Source organism: Ranitomeya variabilis, chromosome 1, assembly GCF_051348905.1.
Source record: "Ranitomeya variabilis isolate aRanVar5 chromosome 1, aRanVar5.hap1, whole genome shotgun sequence".
Classification (NCBI taxonomy): Eukaryota; Metazoa; Chordata; class Amphibia; order Anura; family Dendrobatidae; genus Ranitomeya; species Ranitomeya variabilis.
In genome coordinates, this window is record NC_135232.1 from 644688635 (window position 1) to 644711872 (window position 23238).

At 47.1% G+C, this 23238-nt stretch overlaps 3 long non-coding RNA genes across 4 annotated transcripts; all 3 read left to right on the forward strand.

Moving 5' to 3' along the window:
- Positions 1-55: 55 nt before the first annotated feature.
- Positions 56-5710, forward strand: LOC143774380 (uncharacterized). Of its 2 annotated transcripts, none has more exons than XR_013215523.1 (4): positions 56-191; positions 3256-3382; positions 3516-3625; positions 4344-5710. It is a non-coding gene; the product is annotated as an uncharacterized LOC143774380 (long non-coding RNA). The 2 variants fall into 2 exon arrangements; XR_013215524.1 differs by having other exon boundaries at positions 56-180.
- Positions 5711-11801: 6091 nt separating this feature from the next.
- LOC143815166 (uncharacterized) lies at positions 11802-14368 on the forward strand. Its single transcript, XR_013223696.1, has 3 exons — positions 11802-12040; positions 12174-12283; positions 13002-14368. It is a non-coding gene; the product is annotated as an uncharacterized LOC143815166 (long non-coding RNA).
- Positions 14369-20459: 6091 nt separating this feature from the next.
- LOC143815202 (uncharacterized) lies at positions 20460-23026 on the forward strand. The gene is made up of 3 exons (XR_013223703.1): positions 20460-20698; positions 20832-20941; positions 21660-23026. It is a non-coding gene; the product is annotated as an uncharacterized LOC143815202 (long non-coding RNA).
- Positions 23027-23238: the final 212 nt, after the last annotated feature.

Sequence of the window (23238 nt, forward strand, 5' to 3'; positions counted from 1 at the left end):
AACTGAAGCGCGGGCGCCTGTAAATGTTTGCATCTAGTAGCGCCATCTGCTGGTGACAGTTAAGATTACGTGCAAACGAAAAGTGGGAACAGGGGAAACGACACTAACGAAGTTACCTCAGGGAGCCCCGTGTGACACACCGCCAGCCACACTGTGACACGAACATCAACCCCGAGTGAGGTAATAGAAATGTACGTTATCCCTTCATTATGCAATTATTTATATGAGGAGCCATTTTACATCTTTTCTGTCAGCAGGTAATTCAGTATTTCCATACATAGCAATGGACAAAGCAACAAAACAAAACAGACCCACAACCCAGAGAAAAGTTACCTGCATGTAATGTGGCAGGTATTCCTGTCTGGTTCTGTCATGTAACGTGGATAAGGTGTGTCGCCATGTTTTGTAACCTCACACGGCGTCTACTCTTGTTTCCGTTGTTTTCATACGGTTCTGACAGAAAAGTGACTTTGTTTCTGAAAGGAATGTAAAACTGGTAATTTCCTACATTTTCCTCACATATTGGGGGTGTTTTAGGTCCTCATAACATGCCATATAAGAGACCCCCCCTCATAACATGCCACAGTATTGAAATATATACACTGCTCAAAAAAATAAAGGGAACACTAAAATCCCACATCCTAGATATCACTGAATGAAATATTCCAGTTGTAAATCTTTATTCATTACATAGTGGAATGTGTTGAGAACAATAAAACCTAAAAATGATCATCGTAAATCACAACTAATATCCCACGGAGGTCTGGAGTTCGAATGATGCTCAAAATCAAAGTGGAAAATGAAGTTACAGTCGGATTCAACTTCAGTGGAAACGCCTCAAGACAAGGAAATGATGCTCAAGTAGTTTGTGTGGCCTCCACGTGCCTGTATGACCTCCCTACAACGCCTTAGCATGCTCCTGATGAAGTGGCAGATGGTCTCCTGAGGGATCTCCTCCCAGACCTGGACTAAAGCATCTGCCAACTCCTGGACAGTCTGTGGTGCAATGTGACGTTGGTGGATGGTACGAGACATGATGTCCCAGATGTGTTCAATCGGATTCAGGTCTGGGGAATGAGCGGGCCAGACCATAGCTTCAATAACTTTATCTTGCAGGAACTGCTGACACACTCCAACCAGATGAGGTGTGGCATTGTCCTGCATTAGGAGGAACCCAGGGCCAACCACACCAGCATATGGTCTCACAAGGGGTCTGAGGATCTCATCTCGGTACCTAATGGCAGTCAGGCTACCTCCGGCGAGCACATGGAGGGCTGTATGGCCCTCCAAAGAAATGCCACCCCACACCATTACTGACCCACTGTCAAACTGGTCATGCTGAAGGATGTTGCAGGCAGCAGATCGCTCTCCAAGGCGTCTCCAGACTCTGTCACATCTGTCACATGTGATCAGTGTGAACCTGCTTTCATCTGAAGAGCACAAGGTTGCCAATCCTGGTGTTCTGTGGCAAATGACAAGCATCCTGTACGGTGTTGGGCTGTGAGCACAACCCCCATCTGTGGACGTCGGGCACTCAGACCATCCTCATGGAGTCGGTTTCTAACCATTTGTGCAGACACATGCACATTTGTGGCCTGATGGAGGTCATTTTGCAGGGCTCTGGCAGTGCTCCTCCTTGCACAGAGGCTGAGGCAGCGGTCCTGCTGCTGGGTTGTTGCCCTCCTACGGCCCCCTCCACGTCTCCTGGTGTACTGGCCTGTCTCCTGGTAGCGCCTCCAGTCTCTGGACACTATGCTGACAGACAATAAGCCTTCTTGCCACAGCTCGCATTGATGTGCCATCGTGGATGAGCTGCACTACCTGAGCCACTTGTGTGGATTGTAGAGTCCATGAAACTACAGAAAAAAAGGGTGCACTCTAGCTGTATACTTGTTATGAGTAGGGGTGCAGTGCCAAGTCCAATGATATATATGACCACAACAAAGAAGAAAAAGATTGGACTGAAGTAGGCCCGCACAACCACATAGTATAGGAAAATATGAACGTTTATTAGAACACCACAACAAACAACATAAAACCATTTAAAAATGCACAAATGAGTACATAACACCCCAATTGAAATAAATATACAAAATAAAGAGTGTGTGTACAATACTCTGATATACTCAGCTGAACCAGCGCGTATGTACCAGCACAATAGTCAGGACCCAATGAAGTGAACCAAGCAATAATAAGAGAAGTTCAGAACAATATACATAATGGGTCTCTATGCTCTGTGGCCAAAAAGAAAAAATAATGAGTAGGCAGAATAGCACTGCTAAGTATGCAAAGAGACGGCATCATACCATATCTACTCAACCTGAAACAGGAGTAAGTTAGAGCCACAGGAATATGAGGCTATAGAGGTCACCTAGAGCCCACATGCCGGAGATGGTCAGCTGGAAATAAAGATGGGGTGTGAAAAACCGGCCCCACGCGTATCGCCGCCGCAGCGGCTTCGTCAGGGGAAGTGGGTTTGTGTGGTGAACCGCCCACGTTATATACTGAAAACATAATTACCTAAAATGCCAGCCGCTGAGTCGCCTTGGAGAAGGGAGACATGAACCGCACTACAGACGCCGACCGGAAGTGAAGGAGAGCTGGGCGGAAGTCATAGAAATCTCCATGGAGAGGGAGTAGCGCATGCGCACACACGGCTCTGGTAGCGAGACCGATTGTCTCAAGTGTCGGCAGCATGTGTGAAAGGGCGGGTGAGTACCTGGATTTCTTCCTTCAGCCTATTGCCTCTTCCCTCCCCTCATATGTCCGGGACTCCTCACATTTTATCGAATTATGTGACCAGGTCGAACTCCCCGAGGACTTCCTATTGATAACATGCGATGTAGAGTCCTTGTATTCTAATATTGGCCATAAAGAGGGTACGGAGGCTGTAGCTTACTTCCTGGATAAGAACAGTTCCACGGATAGAGGACATGATTCTTTTTTACTTGATCTTTTGACATTTGTCCTTCACCATAATTTTTTTCTCTTTGATAGAGTCTATTACCTGCAGCGATCAGGCGTGGCGATGGGCGCGAAGTGTGCACCAGCCTATGCTAACACCTTTCTAGGCTGGTGGGAGGAGAAATTTGTCTATCCCCTACCCTCCTTCGCAGCCCACGTACACGCCTGGTTTAGATTTATAGACGATGTCTTCATTCTCTGGAGAGGTACAGAGGGGGAATGTATAGAATTTTTTAAGGCTTTAAATTCTAACCCCTATAACATCTTTCTTACCTATTCCATCTCTGACAGAGAAATCACCTTTCTGGATTTGAAGATCTTTCCTTATGAGAATCGCCTGGCGACAAATCTGTTTCGCAAACCTACGGCGACCAATGCGCTTCTGGAATTCTCCAGTTTTCATCCTTGGCACACCAAGGTGGGTGTACCTACAGGACAGTTTTATCGTGTAAGACGTAACTGTACCCGTGATTCTGATTTTTCAACCCAGGCTCGAGATTTGTCTTCCCGTTTTAAGCAAAGGGGTTACCCTCGACGTATTATTTCTACAGCCTATCAAAGAGCGAGAGGGCAGGACCAGAAGTCCCTTTTATCATCTGGAAGACAACGCCAGGAGACACAGACTAGATTCATCACTGACTTCAACAACAGCTGGAAGCAGGTCAGTGATATTTTATGCAAGCATTGGCCAATTTTGCGAGCAGATCTTCAAACGATGGAAGTTACGAGTGACAGACCTTTTATGACAGCCAGACGGGCACCAAATTTGAGAGATATATTGACGAGGAGCCACTTTAAAAGATCTACGGTGAGGCTAAATAGAGGTATTATCCTGAGGGGCTCGTTTCCATGCGGAGGATGTAATGTCTGTCCCCACATGGTTCCTACTCGTGACCTTTTTGTCCATCCTACAGTTCTGAGTAGACATCCCTTGAAAACATATATCAATTGCAGATCTAGGGATGTAATCTATGCCCTCATTTGCCCGTGCAATATGGTGTACGTGGGGCAAACCTCGCAGGAACTGAGGAAACGTACACAGAAACATATTTCTACGATACGCTTAGCAACCTCAGACCTTAAGAAGGGCAGAACACTTACCCCAGTGGCCGAGCACTTTTTAAATCAACATCGGGGTTCTTCCACTAACCTTATGATGGTGGGCCTACAAAAACTCGCCCCCAATGAGAGAGGAGGAGACAGTCGTAAGCTCCTCTTACAAATGGAGTCCCGATGGATTTTTGAGCTACAATCAGTGGCTCCCTCGGGCCTCAATGAGGAACTTCTCTTCACAGGGTTTTTGGGTAATTGAACCTCTATAGTAACACCTATTGCTTTACCTGTTTTGCACTAATGCCATATATCTTCTTTTTCATCAGCCTCTTCTGGCAGTCATTTCTGCCTACTCGGATCCACATCTCTACTTGCTGGCTATCATTTGCTCTCCTGTACATGACCTTTGGATATTACGGTTTTCTGACTTTCTATAGCAATTTGGGGTTGGGTACTCTCCGACACCCACGGACTTCAATCTGGAAGCATGTGACTATTGGATACGTCCCTGTCGTGATTACCCTTTGGGTAGTATCTATGAAACAGGGATTGGAGACATCCTCTCATTCTGTGAATAATGGACTTGTGGACTTAGTCTCTATGGATACTATCATGTGCATTCTCTGGATATCCAAGGAGGAAACCAAGTACACCCCGCTATCAGCGGGATTTGTGCCATTTTGGGAGTCCTACGCTTGAAAACAAAGAGGAAACACCATGATTATGTGTCCTATTTCGCAATGTATTAGATGTCTTTCATATTGTCTCTCATGTATCTGTATCTCTATTCATACATGGCCAAATTGGCTTGCAGGCATATGTATACTTGTTTATATTGCTGTACTAACTATATATATTTTACTCCTGTGCTCTCTAGGTTGCCTCATGTTCCTCCGTTTTCTTTAGAGTCCTCTTCAATACTTTTTTCGGTGTTATCTTTTGTGACGATTGCACTGCGTACCTTTATCCTTTCTACCCGGCCTGTCTTCTTTACTCAGCGCTTGCGCAACACGGCTCGCTACCAGAGCCGTGTGTGCGCATGCGCTACTCCCTCTCCATGGAGATTTCTATGACTTCTGCCCAGCTCTCCTTCACTTCCGGTCGGCGTCTGTAGTGCGGTTCATGTCTCCCTTCTCCAAGGCGACTCAGCGGCTGGCATTTTAGGTAATTATGTTTTCAGTATATAACGTGGGCGGTTCACCACACAAACCCACTTCCCCTGACGAAGCCGCTGCGGCGGCGATACGCGTGGGGCCGGTTTTTCACACCCCATCTTTATTTCCAGCTGACCATCTCCGGCATGTGGGCTCTAGGTGACCTCTATAGCCTCATATTCCTGTGGCTCTAACTTACTCCTGTTTCTGGTTGAGTAGATACGGTATGATGCCGTCTCTTTGCATACTTAGCAGTGCTATTCTGCCTACTCATTATTTTTTCTTTTTGGCCACAGAGCATAGAGACCCATTATGTATATTGTTCTGAACTTCTCTTATTATTGCTTGGTTCACTTCATTGGGTCCTGACTATTGTGCTGGTACATACGCGCTGGTTCAGCTGAGTATATCAGAGTATTGTACACACACTCTTTATTTTGTATATTTATTTCAATTGGGGTGTTATGTACTCATTTGTGCATTTTTAAATGGTTTTATGTTGTTTGTTGTGGTGTTCTAATAAACGTTCATATTTTCCTATACTATGTGGTTGTGCGGGCCTACTTCAGTCCAATCTTTTTCTTCTTTGTTGTGGATTGTAGAGTCCGTCTCATGCTACCACGAGTGTGAAAGCACAACCAACATTCAAAAGTGACCAAAACATCAGCCAGAAAACATTGGTACTGAGATGTGGTCTGTGGTCCCCTCCTGCAGAACCAGGGGCGTAACTATAGCGGGCACAGCTGTCGCAGCTGCGACCGGGCCCGGACTGCTTAGGGGCCCGTCCGTCCAGAAATAGTGAAGGAGATGAACCCAACCATTACAGCAGGGAGGCGTCACCGCAGGTCCTCCAGTTACATGGGGGAAGATGGATTTAATGCGGTCACGTGATCCAACCTTGTGACTGGAGAGAGGCGTGTCCACAGGTCCTTCAGCCACACCAAAGGGAAAGACTGGTCGAAGGGAGCTGGTGCTGCTTGAGTGAGTGGCTGAGTGCCTAAACCTAAAAAGCTGCAATCTGTTGCTGTGTCCTCCTCCTCCTGCTGCCAAAGGGTCCCTTAAGCCTCAGATCTGCATTTGTCCTCCTGTCATTAGCAGCGGCTCGTGTGACCTGTCTGCCCTGTTCTCAAGTCTCCCCTGTCCCCTTTCTCACCGTGTGTTCCCCATCTACCCTGTCCTCATAATCCATGTGCCCCCTTCTTCCTTGCTCCCAAGGCTCCCCCGTTTTCCCCTGTCCCCTTGCAGCTCCGTCTCCCCGTGTGTCCCTATCTACTTTGCCCCAGGAGTCCCCTTATTTCCTCTTGTGCCTGTCTCTCTTGCCCCCTTGTGCCCTTCTCCCCTTCCTCCTAGTCCCCATGTGCCCTTGTGCCTGTCGCCCTTGTCCCCTTGTGCTTGTGTCCCTTGCCCCTGTGTGTCCCGTTGTGTCAGTCTCCCTTGTCCACAGGTCCCTGTGTGTCCCCTTGTGCCTGTCTCCCTTGCCTGCTAGCTCCCTTGTGTCAGACTCCCTTGCCCACTAGTCCCCTTTTGTCAGTCTCACTTGCACACTAGTCCCCGTGTGTCCCCTTGTGTCAGTCTCCCTTGCCCACTAGTCCCTGTGTTCCCTTGTGTCAGTCTCCCTTGTCCCCTTGTGTCAGTCTCCCTTGCCCACTAGTCCCCTTGTGTCAATCTCCCTTGCCCACTAGTCTCCGTGTGTCCCCTTGTCAGTCTCCCTAGCCCACTGGTCCCCCTGTGTCCCCTTGTGTCAGTCTCCCTTGTCCCCTTGTGTCAGTCTCCCTTGCCCACTAGTCCCTGTGTGTCCTCTAATCAGTCTCCCTGGCCCACTAGTCCCCGTGTGTCCCCTTGTGTTAGTCTCCCTTGCCCACTAGTCCCCGTGTGTCCCCTTGTCAGTCTCCCTGGCCAACTGGTCCCCCCTGTGCCCCCTTGTGTCAGTCTCCCTTGACCCCTTGTGTCAGTCTCCCTTGCCCACTAGTCCCCTTGTGCCCTTCTCCCGCCTCCTAGCCCGCATGTGTCCCCTTGTGCCTGTCTTCCTTGCTCCCTAGCCCCCCTGTGTCACCATTGTGCCTGTCTCCCCTAGCCCCCTTGTGTCCTTCTCCCCTGCCCCATAGTCACCATTTGCCCGTGTCTTTCTCACTGCACCTGTATGGAGGGGCTGCATTATACTATGAGGGGGGCTGCATTATATTCTATGGGGGTTACATTATATTGTATGGTGGGGCTGCATTATACTTTTGTTGGGTGGCTGCATTATACTCTGTGGGGTGGCTGCATTATACTTTAGATGGGCTGCATTATACTGTATCAAGGACTATGGGGAATACATTATACTATATGAAGAACTATGGGGTGCATTATACTATGAGAAGTGAATTGTACGACATGGATGACGATGGCCGTGCATTATACTATATGGAGCACTATGATGAGTGTATTATACTATACAGAGGACTGAGCAGTGTATTTTAATATATGGAGGACTATGAGGAGTGTAAAATACTATATGGAGGACTGAGGAGTGTATACTATATGGAGGACTATGAGGGGTGCATTATACTATATAGAGCACTATGAGCAGTGTATTATACTATATGGAGAACTGAGGAGTGTATTATACTATATGGCGGACTGAGCAGTGTATTACACTATATGGAGCACTATGAGGAGTGTATTTTAATATATGGAAGACTATGAGGAGTGTATTATACTATTTGGAGGACTGAGGAGTGTATAATACTATATGGAGGACTATGAGGAGTGTATTATACTATTGTACTATATGGAGGACTATGGAGAGTGTATTATACTATATGGATGACTATGGAGAGTGTATTATACTATATGGATGACTATGAACTGTGCAGTATATTATATAGAGGACTATGGGGGTGCATTATATTATAAGGAGTACTATGGGGGTGCATTATAATTCTTATATGGATCCCCATGACTTCTATGTAAGCCCCTGATGAGTATAATGGTTTATTTTCTTTTATAAATTACATAACAATGGCAGTACGGGGGACAGATATATACCAGGATGGGGCAGCGGATAGTTATGCCACTGAGATCACACTATACAACTTTGCAATAAGGCTATAGTGTGCAAAATGAATAGGGAAAATCTGAATTTGGGTGGAAAATATTTTTGCATGGTTGGGGGGGGGGGGGGCATTTCAAAGTTCGCATTGGGGCCCATAACTTTCTAGTTACGCCACTGTCCAGAACCACTCCTTTATTGAGTGTGTCTTGATAATTGCCAATAATTTCCATCTGTTGTCTATTCCATTTACACAACAGCATGTGAAATTTATTGTCAAACAGTGTTGCTTCCTAAGTGGGCAGTTTGATTTCACAGAAATTTGATTTACTTGGAGTTATATTCTGTTGTTTAAGTGTTCCCTTTATTTTATTGAGCAGTGTACTAAGCAATCACCCCTCAATGAATGGGTAGGTGGTGAGTGGCTGTCTATTTAGTATTTTGCACCTGTGTTGCCAACATCTTGCTATATGGACTGGCTGCCTCCTGTAGTGCATTTGTTCAAAGACCTGGGAAGATAAGCAGTGATGTCCCTTTTTCTGCTGTATTTTTGAATTTTTGGAGGATTTTTAGTCCTCTTTTGTGACTTTGTTATTCGTTTAGTGATGGCAATGGCAAGCGTGAGGACCCTTTTGTTGGGTTGCGAGCTTGCATTTCTTGGCCAAAATATCAACCAATACCTCATATATTTTTATATGTATTTTGTGCACTTTACTTTTCAGGGTGTAGCCAAGCCCAGCACTTTGGGTCTTGTATACAGGGGTGTTCACATAGGATGCATTGGGAGTGTGCTGGCCAGCCCGCCTAATCAGATAGTAGGGGCAGTAGCGTAGCTACCGGGGGGGGGGAAGAGGGTGAGAGCGCCTCGGGCCCGGAGCTCAGATGGGGCCCACCTGGAGCTACGCCACTGCAACTGTATGGGCACGTGCAGCGCACCGATACAGTTATGTTCTGCGGCAGAGCAGGGAGAATTGGTCTCCCTGCTCTGCCGCCTGCCCGCTATGGGGCCCCTGAGCAGGCGGGGGGGCCCGGTGCCAGCAGTGGGCCCCCTGCCCGTCACCGCAAGATCAGCTGTAGTGGCATTTAGCGCGCAGCGCTCCTTCTCCCATCACCCCCCTGTCAGCATCTGACATCACTAACACTGACAGTGGGCGCGGTGACATCACCACCCGGCGCCTGCTGTCAGGAGATGAGCGGGAGCTTGGAGCACCACTGGAACAATGAGGAAGAGAGGTGAGTATTTATTTATTGTTTTTTTATGGGGGCTGCCTTATACTACAGGGTCTACCTATGGGGGAACTGTCTTATACTACAGGTTCTGCCTATAGCGGTGCTGCCTTATACTAAAGGATCTGCCTATTGGGGTGCTGCCTTATACTACAGGGTCTGCCTATGGGTTGCTGCCTTATACTACAGGATCTGCCTATGGGGGTGCTGCCTTATACTATAGGATCTGCCTATGGGGGTGCTGTCTTATACTACAGCAGGGGTCCCCAACCTTTCTTACCTTGAGAGCCACATTCCGCTATGAAAGTTGGTCGAGAGCCACAATGCAGATGGTCATAGAAAAACCTAGAGAAGGCACAAATAATAGCATGTAGATTTTCGCTTTCACTCTATCCTTATGTATTTTACATTATTGTTATGCAAACTGAACTCTAGTGCCACCTATTGGAAGTAGCAATCTTAAAAGTCAATACCCTTTAACAGTCCCATAAGATGCTTCATATATTATTGGTCCCATATACTGCTCCATATGGAATTGGCCCCATATACTGCTCCATATGGAATTGGCCCCATATACAGCATGCTCCACATGGAATTGGCCCCATATACTGCTCCACATGGAATTGGCCCCATATACTGCTCCACATGGAATTGGCCCCATATACTGCTCCATATGGAATTGGCCCCATATACTGCTCCATATGGAATTGGCCCCATATACTGCTCCATATGGAATTGGCCCCATATACTGCTCCATATGGAATTGGCCCCATATACTGCTCCATATGGAATTGGCCCCATATACTGCTCCATATGGAATTGGCCCCATAAGATGCTCCATATTAAATTGGCCCCATAAAATGCTCCCTATAGAATTGGCCCCATAAGATGCTCCCTATAGAATTGGCCCCATAAGATGCTTCCTATTAAATTGGCCCCATAAGATGCTCCCTATTAAATTGGCCCCATAAGATGCTCCCTATTAAATTGGCCCCATAAGATGCTCCATATTAAATTGGCCCCATAAGATGCTCCATATTAAATTGACCCCATAAGATGCTCCCTATATTACTGGCCCCATAGGATGCTCCCTATATGACTGGCCCCATAAGATGCTCCCCTATATTACTGGCCCCATAGGATGCTCCCTATATGACTGGCCCCATAAGATGCTCCCCTATATTACTGGCCCCATAGGATGCTCCCTATATTACTGGCCCCATAAGATGCTCCCTATATTACTGGCCCCATAAGATGCTGCCTATATCACTGGCTCCATAAGATGCTCCCTATATCACTGGCCCCATAAGATGCTCCCTATATTACTGGCCCCATAGGATGCTCCCTATATCACTGGCCCCATAAGATGCTCCCTATATTACTGGCCCCATAGGATGCTCCCTATATTACTGGCCCCATATATTGCTCCAAATATTAAAAAAAAAAATGAAATACTCACCTCTTGTTGCTTGACGCTGCTTTGCTCTGGACTCCTCACCGTCGGCGTCTTCCTGCTCTGCGCTGTAACTGCTCAGGCAGAGGGCGCACACTGGTGACATCATCGCGCCCTCTGACCTGAACGTCACAGTCAGAGGATGGAAGACGCTGCAGCCGGAGATGGTCAGCTGGAAATAAAGATGGGGTGTGAAAAACCGGCCCCACGCGTATCGCCGCCGCAGCGGCTTCGTCAGGGGAAGTGGGTTTGTGTGGTGAACCGCCCACGTTATATACTGAAAACATAATTACCTAAAATGCCAGCCGCTGAGTCGCCTTGGAGAAGGGAGACATGAACCGCACTACAGACGCCGACCGGAAGTGAAGGAGAGCTGGGCGGAAGTCATAGAAATCTCCATGGAGAGGGAGTAGCGCATGCGCACACACGGCTCTGGTAGCGAGACCGATTGTCTCAAGTGTCGGCAGCATGTGTGAAAGGGCGGGTGAGTACCTGGATTTCTTCCTTCAGCCTATTGCCTCTTCCCTCCCCTCATATGTCCGGGACTCCTCACATTTTATCGAATTATGTGACCAGGTCGAACTCCCCGAGGACTTCCTATTGATAACATGCGATGTAGAGTCCTTGTATTCTAATATTGGCCATAAAGAGGGTACGGAGGCTGTAGCTTACTTCCTGGATAAGAACAGTTCCACGGATAGAGGACATGATTCTTTTTTACTTGATCTTTTGACATTTGTCCTTCACCATAATTTTTTTCTCTTTGATAGAGTCTATTACCTGCAGCGATCAGGCGTGGCGATGGGCGCGAAGTGTGCACCAGCCTATGCTAACACCTTTCTAGGCTGGTGGGAGGAGAAATTTGTCTATCCCCTACCCTCCTTCGCAGCCCACGTACACGCCTGGTTTAGATTTATAGACGATGTCTTCATTCTCTGGAGAGGTACAGAGGGGGAATGTATAGAATTTTTTAAGGCTTTAAATTCTAACCCCTATAACATCTTTCTTACCTATTCCATCTCTGACAGAGAAATCACCTTTCTGGATTTGAAGATCTTTCCTTATGAGAATCGCCTGGCGACAAATCTGTTTCGCAAACCTACGGCGACCAATGCGCTTCTGGAATTCTCCAGTTTTCATCCTTGGCACACCAAGGTGGGTGTACCTACAGGACAGTTTTATCGTGTAAGACGTAACTGTACCCGTGATTCTGATTTTTCAACCCAGGCTCGAGATTTGTCTTCCCGTTTTAAGCAAAGGGGTTACCCTCAACGTATTATTTCTACAGCCTATCAAAGAGCGAGAGGGCAGGACCAGAAGTCCCTTTTATCATCTGGAAGACAACGCCAGGAGACACAGACTAGATTCATCACTGACTTCAACAACAGCTGGAAGCAGGTCAGTGATATTTTATGCAAGCATTGGCCAATTTTGCGAGCAGATCTTCAAACGATGGAAGTTACGAGTGACAGACCTTTTATGACAGCCAGACGGGCACCAAATTTGAGAGATATATTGACGAGGAGCCACTTTAAAAGATCTACGGTGAGGCTAAATAGAGGTATTATCCTGAGGGGCTCGTTTCCATGCGGAGGATGTAATGTCTGTCCCCACATGGTTCCTACTCGTGACCTTTTTGTCCATCCTACAGTTCTGAGTAGACATCCCTTGAAAACATATATCAATTGCAGATCTAGGGATGTAATCTATGCCCTCATTTGCCCGTGCAATATGGTGTACGTGGGGCAAACCTCGCAGGAACTGAGGAAACGTACACAGAAACATATTTCTACGATACGCTTAGCAACCTCAGACCTTAAGAAGGGCAGAACACTTACCCCAGTGGCCGAGCACTTTTTAAATCAACATCGGGGTTCTTCCACTAACCTTATGATGGTGGGCCTACAAAAACTCGCCCCCAATGAGAGAGGAGGAGACAGTCGTAAGCTCCTCTTACAAATGGAGTCCCGATGGATTTTTGAGCTACAATCAGTGGCTCCCTCGGGCCTCAATGAGGAACTTCTCTTCACAGGGTTTTTGGGTAATTGAACCTCTATAGTAACACCTATTGCTTTACCTGTTTTGCACTAATGCCATATATCTTCTTTTTCATCAGCCTCTTCTGGCAGTCATTTCTGCCTACTCGGATCCACATCTCTACTTGCTGGCTATCATTTGCTCTCCTGTACATGACCTTTGGATATTACGGTTTTCTGACTTTCTATAGCAATTTGGGGTTGGGTACTCTCCGACACCCACGGACTTCAATCTGGAAGCATGTGACTATTGGATACGTCCCTGTCGTGATTACCCTTTGGGTAGTATCTATGAAACAGGGATTGGAGACATCCTCTCATTCTGTGAATAATGGACTTGTGGACTTAGTCTCTATGGATACTATCATGTGCATTCTCTGGATATCCAAGGAGGAAACCAAGTACACCCCGCTATCAGCGGGATTTGTGCCATTTTGGGAGTCCTACGCTTGAAAACAAAGAGGAAACACCATGATTATGTGTCCTATTTCGCAATGTATTAGATGTCTTTCATATTGTCTCTCATGTATCTGTATCTCTATTCATACATGGCCAAATTGGCTTGCAGGCATATGTATACTTGTTTATATTGCTGTACTAACTATATATATTTTACTCCTGTGCTCTCTAGGTTGCCTCATGTTCCTCCGTTTTCTTTAGAGTCCTCTTCAATACTTTTTTCGGTGTTATCTTTTGTGACGATTGCACTGCGTACCTTTATCCTTTCTACCCGGCCTGTCTTCTTTACTCAGCGCTTGCGCAACACGGCTCGCTACCAGAGCCGTGTGTGCGCATGCGCTACTCCCTCTCCATGGAGATTTCTATGACTTCTGCCCAGCTCTCCTTCACTTCCGGTCGGCGTCTGTAGTGCGGTTCATGTCTCCCTTCTCCAAGGCGACTCAGCGGCTGGCATTTTAGGTAATTATGTTTTCAGTATATAACGTGGGCGGTTCACCACACAAACCCACTTCCCCTGACGAAGCCGCTGCGGCGGCGATACGCGTGGGGCCGGTTTTTCACACCCCATCTTTATTTCCAGCTGACCATCTCCGGCATGTGGGCTCTAGGTGACCTCTATAGCCTCATATTCCTGTGGCTCTAACTTACTCCTGTTTCTGGTTGAGTAGATACGGTATGATGCCGTCTCTTTGCATACTTAGCAGTGCTATTCTGCCTACTCATTATTTTTTCTTTTTGGCCACAGAGCATAGAGACCCATTATGTATATTGTTCTGAACTTCTCTTATTATTGCTTGGTTCACTTCATTGGGTCCTGACTATTGTGCTGGTACATACGCGCTGGTTCAGCTGAGTATATCAGAGTATTGTACACACACTCTTTATTTTGTATATTTATTTCAATTGGGGTGTTATGTACTCATTTGTGCATTTTTAAATGGTTTTATGTTGTTTGTTGTGGTGTTCTAATAAACGTTCATATTTTCCTATACTATGTGGTTGTGCGGGCCTACTTCAGTCCAATCTTTTTCTTCTTTGTTGTGGATTGTAGAGTCCGTCTCATGCTACCACGAGTGTGAAAGCACAACCAACATTCAAAAGTGACCAAAACATCAGCCAGAAAACATTGGTACTGAGATGTGGTCTGTGGTCCCCTCCTGCAGAACCAGGGGCGTAACTATAGCGGGCGCAGCTGTCGCAGCTGCGACCGGGCCCGGACTGCTTAGGGGCCCGTCCGTCCAGAAATAGTGAAGGAGATGAACCCAACCATTACAGCAGGGAGGCGTCACCGCAGGTCCTCCAGTTACATGGGGGAAGATGGATTTAATGCGGTCACGTGATCCAACCTTGTGACTGGAGAGAGGCGTGTCCACAGGTCCTTCAGCCACACCAAAGGGAAAGACTGGTCGAAGGGAGCTGGTGCTGCTTGAGTGAGTGGCTGAGTGCCTAAACCTAAAAAGCTGCAATCTGTTGCTGTGTCCTCCTCCTCCTGCTGCCAAAGGGTCCCTTAAGCCTCAGATCTGCATTTGTCCTCCTGTCATTAGCAGCGGCTCGTGTGACCTGTCTGCCCTGTTCTCAAGTCTCCCCTGTCCCCTTTCTCACCGTGTGTTCCCCATCTACCCTGTCCTCATAATCCATGTGCCCCCTTCTTCCTTGCTCCCAAGGCTCCCCCGTTTTCCCCTGTCCCCTTGCAGCTCCGTCTCCCCGTGTGTCCCTATCTACTTTGCCCCAGGAGTCCCCTTATTTCCTCTTGTGCCTGTCTCTCTTGCCCCCTTGTGCCCTTCTCCCCTTCCTCCTAGTCCCCATGTGCCCTTGTGCCTGTCGCCCTTGTCCCCTTGTGCTTGTGTCCCTTGCCCCTGTGTGTCCCGTTGTGTCAGTCTCCCTTGTCCACAGGTCCCTGTGTGTCCCCTTGTGCCTGTCTCCCTTGCCTGCTAGCTCCCTTGTGTCAGACTCCCTTGCCCACTAGTCCCCTTTTGTCAGTCTCACTTGCACACTAGTCCCCGTGTGTCCCCTTGTGTCAGTCTCCCTTGCCCACTAGTCCCTGTGTTCCCTTGTGTCAGTCTCCCTTGTCCCCTTGTGTCAGTCTCCCTTGCCCACTAGTCCCCTTGTGTCAATCTCCCTTGCCCACTAGTCTCCGTGTGTCCCCTTGTCAGTCTCCCTAGCCCACTGGTCCCCCTGTGTCCCCTTGTGTCAGTCTCCCTTGTCCCCTTGTGTCAGTCTCCCTTGCCCACTAGTCCCTGTGTGTCCTCTAATCAGTCTCCCTGGCCCACTAGTCCCCGTGTGTCCCCTTGTGTTAGTCTCCCTTGCCCACTAGTCCCCGTGTGTCCCCTTGTCAGTCTCCCTGGCCAACTGGTCCCCCCTGTGCCCCCTTGTGTCAGTCTCCCTTGACCCCTTGTGTCAGTCTCCCTTGCCCACTAGTCCCCTTGTGCCCTTCTCCCGCCTCCTAGCCCGCATGTGTCCCCTTGTGCCTGTCTTCCTTGCTCCCTAGCCCCCCTGTGTCACCATTGTGCCTGTCTCCCCTAGCCCCCTTGTGTCCTTCTCCCCTGCCCCATAGTCACCATTTGCCCGTGTCTTTCTCACTGCACCTGTATGGAGGGGCTGCATTATACTATGAGGGGGCTGCATTATATTCTATGGGGGTTACATTATATTGTATGGTGGGGCTGCATTATACTTTTGTTGGGTGGCTGCATTATACTCTGTGGGGTGGCTGCATTATACTTTAGATGGGCTGCATTATACTGTATCAAGGACTATGGGGAATACATTATACTATATGAAGAACTATGGGGTGCATTATACTATGAGAAGTGAATTGTACGACATGGATGACGATGGCCGTGCATTATACTATATGGAGCACTATGATGAGTGTATTATACTATACAGAGGACTGAGCAGTGTATTTTAATATATGGAGGACTATGAGGAGTGTAAAATACTATATGGAGGACTGAGGAGTGTATACTATATGGAGGACTATGAGGGGTGCATTATACTATATAGAGCACTATGAGCAGTGTATTATACTATATGGAGAACTGAGGAGTGTATTATACTATATGGCGGACTGAGCAGTGTATTACACTATATGGAGCACTATGAGGAGTGTATTTTAATATATGGAAGACTATGAGGAGTGTATTATACTATTTGGAGGACTGAGGAGTGTATAATACTATATGGAGGACTATGAGGAGTGTATTATACTATTGTACTATATGGAGGACTATGGAGAGTGTATTATACTATATGGATGACTATGGAGAGTGTATTATACTATATGGATGACTATGAACTGTGCAGTATATTATATAGAGGACTATGGGGGTGCATTATATTATAAGGAGTACTATGGGGGTGCATTATAATTCTTATATGGATCCCCATGACTTCTATGTAAGCCCCTGATGAGTATAATGGTTTATTTTCTTTTATAAATTACATAACAATGGCAGTACGGGGGACAGATATATACCAGGATGGGGCAGCGGATAGTTATGCCACTGAGATCACACTATACAACTTTGCAATAAGGCTATAGTGTGCAAAATGAATAGGGAAAATCTGAATTTGGGTGGAAAATATTTTTGCATGGTTGGGGGGGGGGGGGGGCATTTCAAAGTTCGCATTGGGGCCCATAACTTTCTAGTTACGCCACTGTCCAGAACCACTCCTTTATTGAGTGTGTCTTGATAATTGCCAATAATTTCCATCTGTTGTCTATTCCATTTACACAACAGCATGTGAAATTTATTGTCAAACAGTGTTGCTTCCTAAGTGGGCAGTTTGATTTCACAGAAATTTGATTTACTTGGAGTTATATTCTGTTGTTTAAGTGTTCCCTTTATTTTATTGAGCAGTGTACTAAGCAATCACCCCTCAATGAATGGGTAGGTGGTGAGTGGCTGTCTATTTAGTATTTTGCACCTGTGTTGCCAACATCTTGCTATATGGACTGGCTGCCTCCTGTAGTGCATTTGTTCAAAGACCTGGGAAGATAAGCAGTGATGTCCCTTTTTCTGCTGTATTTTTGAATTTTTGGAGGATTTTTAGTCCTCTTTTGTGACTTTGTTATTCGTTTAGTGATGGCAATGGCAAGCGTGAGGACCCTTTTGTTGGGTTGCGAGCTTGCATTTCTTGGCCAAAATATCAACCAATACCTCATATATTTTTATATGTATTTTGTGCACTTTACTTTTCAGGGTGTAGCCAAGCCCAGCACTTTGGGTCTTGTATACAGGGGTGTTCACATAGGATGCATTGGGAGTGTGCTGGCCAGCCCGCCTAATCAGATAGTAGGGGCAGTAGCGTAGCTACCGGGGGGGGGGAAGAGGGTGAGAGCGCCTCGGGCCCGGAGCTCAGATGGGGCCCACCTGGAGCTACGCCACTGCAACTGTATGGGCACGTGCAGCGCACCGATACAGTTATGTTCTGCGGCAGAGCAGGGAGAATTGGTCTCCCTGCTCTGCCGCCTGCCCGCTATGGGGCCCCTGAGCAGGCGGGGGGGCCCGGTGCCAGCAGTGGGCCCCCTGCCCGTCACCGCAAGATCAGCTGTAGTGGCATTTAGCGCGCAGCGCTCCTTCTCCCATCACCCCCCTGTCAGCATCTGACATCACTAACACTGACAGTGGGCGCGGTGACATCACCACCCGGCGCCTGCTGTCAGGAGATGAGCGGGAGCTTGGAGCACCACTGGAACAATGAGGAAGAGAGGTGAGTATTTATTTATTGTTTTTTTATGGGGGCTGCCTTATACTACAGGGTCTACCTATGGGGGAACTGTCTTATACTACAGGTTCTGCCTATAGCGGTGCTGCCTTATACTAAAGGATCTGCCTATTGGGGTGCTGCCTTATACTACAGGGTCTGCCTATGGGTTGCTGCCTTATACTACAGGATCTGCCTATGGGGGTGCTGCCTTATACTATAGGATCTGCCTATGGGGGTGCTGTCTTATACTACAGCAGGGGTCCCCAACCTTTCTTACCTTGAGAGCCACATTCCGCTATGAAAGTTGGTCGAGAGCCACAATGCAGATGGTCATAGAAAAACCTAGAGAAGGCACAAATAATAGCATGTAGATTTTCGCTTTCACTCTATCCTTATGTATTTTACATTATTGTTATGCAAACTGAACTCTAGTGCCACCTATTGGAAGTAGCAATCTTAAAAGTCAATACCCTTTAACAGTCCCATAAGATGCTTCATATATTATTGGTCCCATATACTGCTCCATATGGAATTGGCCCCATATACTGCTCCATATGGAATTGGCCCCATATACAGCATGCTCCACATGGAATTGGCCCCATATACTGCTCCACATGGAATTGGCCCCATATACTGCTCCACATGGAATTGGCCCCATATACTGCTCCATATGGAATTGGCCCCATATACTGCTCCATATGGAATTGGCCCCATATACTGCTCCATATGGAATTGGCCCCATATACTGCTCCATATGGAATTGGCCCCATATACTGCTCCATATGGAATTGGCCCCATATACTGCTCCATATGGAATTGGCCCCATAAGATGCTCCATATTAAATTGGCCCCATAAAATGCTCCCTATAGAATTGGCCCCATAAGATGCTCCCTATAGAATTGGCCCCATAAGATGCTTCCTATTAAATTGGCCCCATAAGATGCTCCCTATTAAATTGGCCCCATAAGATGCTCCCTATTAAATTGGCCCCATAAGATGCTCCATATTAAATTGGCCCCATAAGATGCTCCATATTAAATTGACCCCATAAGATGCTCCCTATATTACTGGCCCCATAGGATGCTCCCTATATGACTGGCCCCATAAGATGCTCCCCTATATTACTGGCCCCATAGGATGCTCCCTATATGACTGGCCCCATAAGATGCTCCCCTATATTACTGGCCCCATAGGATGCTCCCTATATTACTGGCCCCATAAGATGCTCCCTATATTACTGGCCCCATAAGATGCTGCCTATATCACTGGCTCCATAAGATGCTCCCTATATCACTGGCCCCATAAGATGCTCCCTATATTACTGGCCCCATAGGATGCTCCCTATATCACTGGCCCCATAAGATGCTCCCTATATTACTGGCCCCATAGGATGCTCCCTATATTACTGGCCCCATATATTGCTCCAAATATTAAAAAAAAAAATGAAATACTCACCTCTTGTTGCTTGACGCTGCTTTGCTCTGGACTCCTCACCGTCGGCGTCTTCCTGCTCTGCGCTGTAACTGCTCAGGCAGAGGGCGCACACTGGTGACATCATCGCGCCCTCTGACCTGAACGTCACAGTCAGAGGATGGAAGACGCTGCAGCCGGAGATGGTCAGCTGGAAATAAAGATGGGGTGTGAAAAACCGGCCCCACGCGTATCGCCGCCGCAGCGGCTTCGTCAGGGGAAGTGGGTTTGTGTGGTGAACCGCCCACGTTATATACTGAAAACATAATTACCTAAAATGCCAGCCGCTGAGTCGCCTTGGAGAAGGGAGACATGAACCGCACTACAGACGCCGACCGGAAGTGAAGGAGAGCTGGGCGGAAGTCATAGAAATCTCCATGGAGAGGGAGTAGCGCATGCGCACACACGGCTCTGGTAGCGAGACCGATTGTCTCAAGTGTCGGCAGCATGTGTGAAAGGGCGGGTGAGTACCTGGATTTCTTCCTTCAGCCTATTGCCTCTTCCCTCCCCTCATATGTCCGGGACTCCTCACATTTTATCGAATTATGTGACCAGGTCGAACTCCCCGAGGACTTCCTATTGATAACATGCGATGTAGAGTCCTTGTATTCTAATATTGGCCATAAAGAGGGTACGGAGGCTGTAGCTTACTTCCTGGATAAGAACAGTTCCACGGATAGAGGACATGATTCTTTTTTACTTGATCTTTTGACATTTGTCCTTCACCATAATTTTTTTCTCTTTGATAGAGTCTATTACCTGCAGCGATCAGGCGTGGCGATGGGCGCGAAGTGTGCACCAGCCTATGCTAACACCTTTCTAGGCTGGTGGGAGGAGAAATTTGTCTATCCCCTACCCTCCTTCGCAGCCCACGTACACGCCTGGTTTAGATTTATAGACGATGTCTTCATTCTCTGGAGAGGTACAGAGGGGGAATGTATAGAATTTTTTAAGGCTTTAAATTCTAACCCCTATAACATCTTTCTTACCTATTCCATCTCTGACAGAGAAATCACCTTTCTGGATTTGAAGATCTTTCCTTATGAGAATCGCCTGGCGACAAATCTGTTTCGCAAACCTACGGCGACCAATGCGCTTCTGGAATTCTCCAGTTTTCATCCTTGGCACACCAAGGTGGGTGTACCTACAGGACAGTTTTATCGTGTAAGACGTAACTGTACCCGTGATTCTGATTTTTCAACCCAGGCTCGAGATTTGTCTTCCCGTTTTAAGCAAAGGGGTTACCCTCAACGTATTATTTCTACAGCCTATCAAAGAGCGAGAGGGCAGGACCAGAAGTCCCTTTTATCATCTGGAAGACAACGCCAGGAGACACAGACTAGATTCATCACTGACTTCAACAACAGCTGGAAGCAGGTCAGTGATATTTTATGCAAGCATTGGCCAATTTTGCGAGCAGATCTTCAAACGATGGAAGTTACGAGTGACAGACCTTTTATGACAGCCAGACGGGCACCAAATTTGAGAGATATATTGACGAGGAGCCACTTTAAAAGATCTACGGTGAGGCTAAATAGAGGTATTATCCTGAGGGGCTCGTTTCCATGCGGAGGATGTAATGTCTGTCCCCACATGGTTCCTACTCGTGACCTTTTTGTCCATCCTACAGTTCTGAGTAGACATCCCTTGAAAACATATATCAATTGCAGATCTAGGGATGTAATCTATGCCCTCATTTGCCCGTGCAATATGGTGTACGTGGGGCAAACCTCGCAGGAACTGAGGAAACGTACACAGAAACATATTTCTACGATACGCTTAGCAACCTCAGACCTTAAGAAGGGCAGAACACTTACCCCAGTGGCCGAGCACTTTTTAAATCAACATCGGGGTTCTTCCACTAACCTTATGATGGTGGGCCTACAAAAACTCGCCCCCAATGAGAGAGGAGGAGACAGTCGTAAGCTCCTCTTACAAATGGAGTCCCGATGGATTTTTGAGCTACAATCAGTGGCTCCCTCGGGCCTCAATGAGGAACTTCTCTTCACAGGGTTTTTGGGTAATTGAACCTCTATAGTAACACCTATTGCTTTACCTGTTTTGCACTAATGCCATATATCTTCTTTTTCATCAGCCTCTTCTGGCAGTCATTTCTGCCTACTCGGATCCACATCTCTACTTGCTGGCTATCATTTGCTCTCCTGTACATGACCTTTGGATATTACGGTTTTCTGACTTTCTATAGCAATTTGGGGTTGGGTACTCTCCGACACCCACGGACTTCAATCTGGAAGCATGTGACTATTGGATACGTCCCTGTCGTGATTACCCTTTGGGTAGTATCTATGAAACAGGGATTGGAGACATCCTCTCATTCTGTGAATAATGGACTTGTGGACTTAGTCTCTATGGATACTATCATGTGCATTCTCTGGATATCCAAGGAGGAAACCAAGTACACCCCGCTATCAGCGGGATTTGTGCCATTTTGGGAGTCCTACGCTTGAAAACAAAGAGGAAACACCATGATTATGTGTCCTATTTCGCAATGTATTAGATGTCTTTCATATTGTCTCTCATGTATCTGTATCTCTATTCATACATGGCCAAATTGGCTTGCAGGCATATGTATACTTGTTTATATTGCTGTACTAACTATATATATTTTACTCCTGTGCTCTCTAGGTTGCCTCATGTTCCTCCGTTTTCTTTAGAGTCCTCTTCAATACTTTTTTCGGTGTTATCTTTTGTGACGATTGCACTGCGTACCTTTATCCTTTCTACCCGGCCTGTCTTCTTTACTCAGCGCTTGCGCAACACGGCTCGCTACCAGAGCCGTGTGTGCGCATGCGCTACTCCCTCTCCATGGAGATTTCTATGACTTCTGCCCAGCTCTCCTTCACTTCCGGTCGGCGTCTGTAGTGCGGTTCATGTCTCCCTTCTCCAAGGCGACTCAGCGGCTGGCATTTTAGGTAATTATGTTTTCAGTATATAACGTGGGCGGTTCACCACACAAACCCACTTCCCCTGACGAAGCCGCTGCGGCGGCGATACGCGTGGGGCCGGTTTTTCACACCCCATCTTTATTTCCAGCTGACCATCTCCGGCATGTGGGCTCTAGGTGACCTCTATAGCCTCATATTCCTGTGGCTCTAACTTACTCCTGTTTCTGGTTGAGTAGATACGGTATGATGCCGTCTCTTTGCATACTTAGCAGTGCTATTCTGCCTACTCATTATTTTTTCTTTTTGGCCACAGAGCATAGAGACCCATTATGTATATTGTTCTGAACTTCTCTTATTATTGCTTGGTTCACTTCATTGGGTCCTGACTATTGTGCTGGTACATACGCGCTGGTTCAGCTGAGTATATCAGAGTATTGTACACACACTCTTTATTTTGTATATTTATTTCAATTGGGGTGTTATGTACTCATTTGTGCATTTTTAAATGGTTTTATGTTGTTTGTTGTGGTGTTCTAATAAACGTTCATATTTTCCTATACTATGTGGTTGTGCGGGCCTACTTCAGTCCAATCTTTTTCTTCTTTGTTGTGGATTGTAGAGTCCGTCTCATGCTACCACGAGTGTGAAAGCACAACCAACATTCAAAAGTGACCAAAACATCAGCCAGAAAACATTGGTACTGAGATGTGGTCTGTGGTCCCCTCCTGCAGAACCAGGGGCGTAACTATAGCGGGCGCAGCTGTCGCA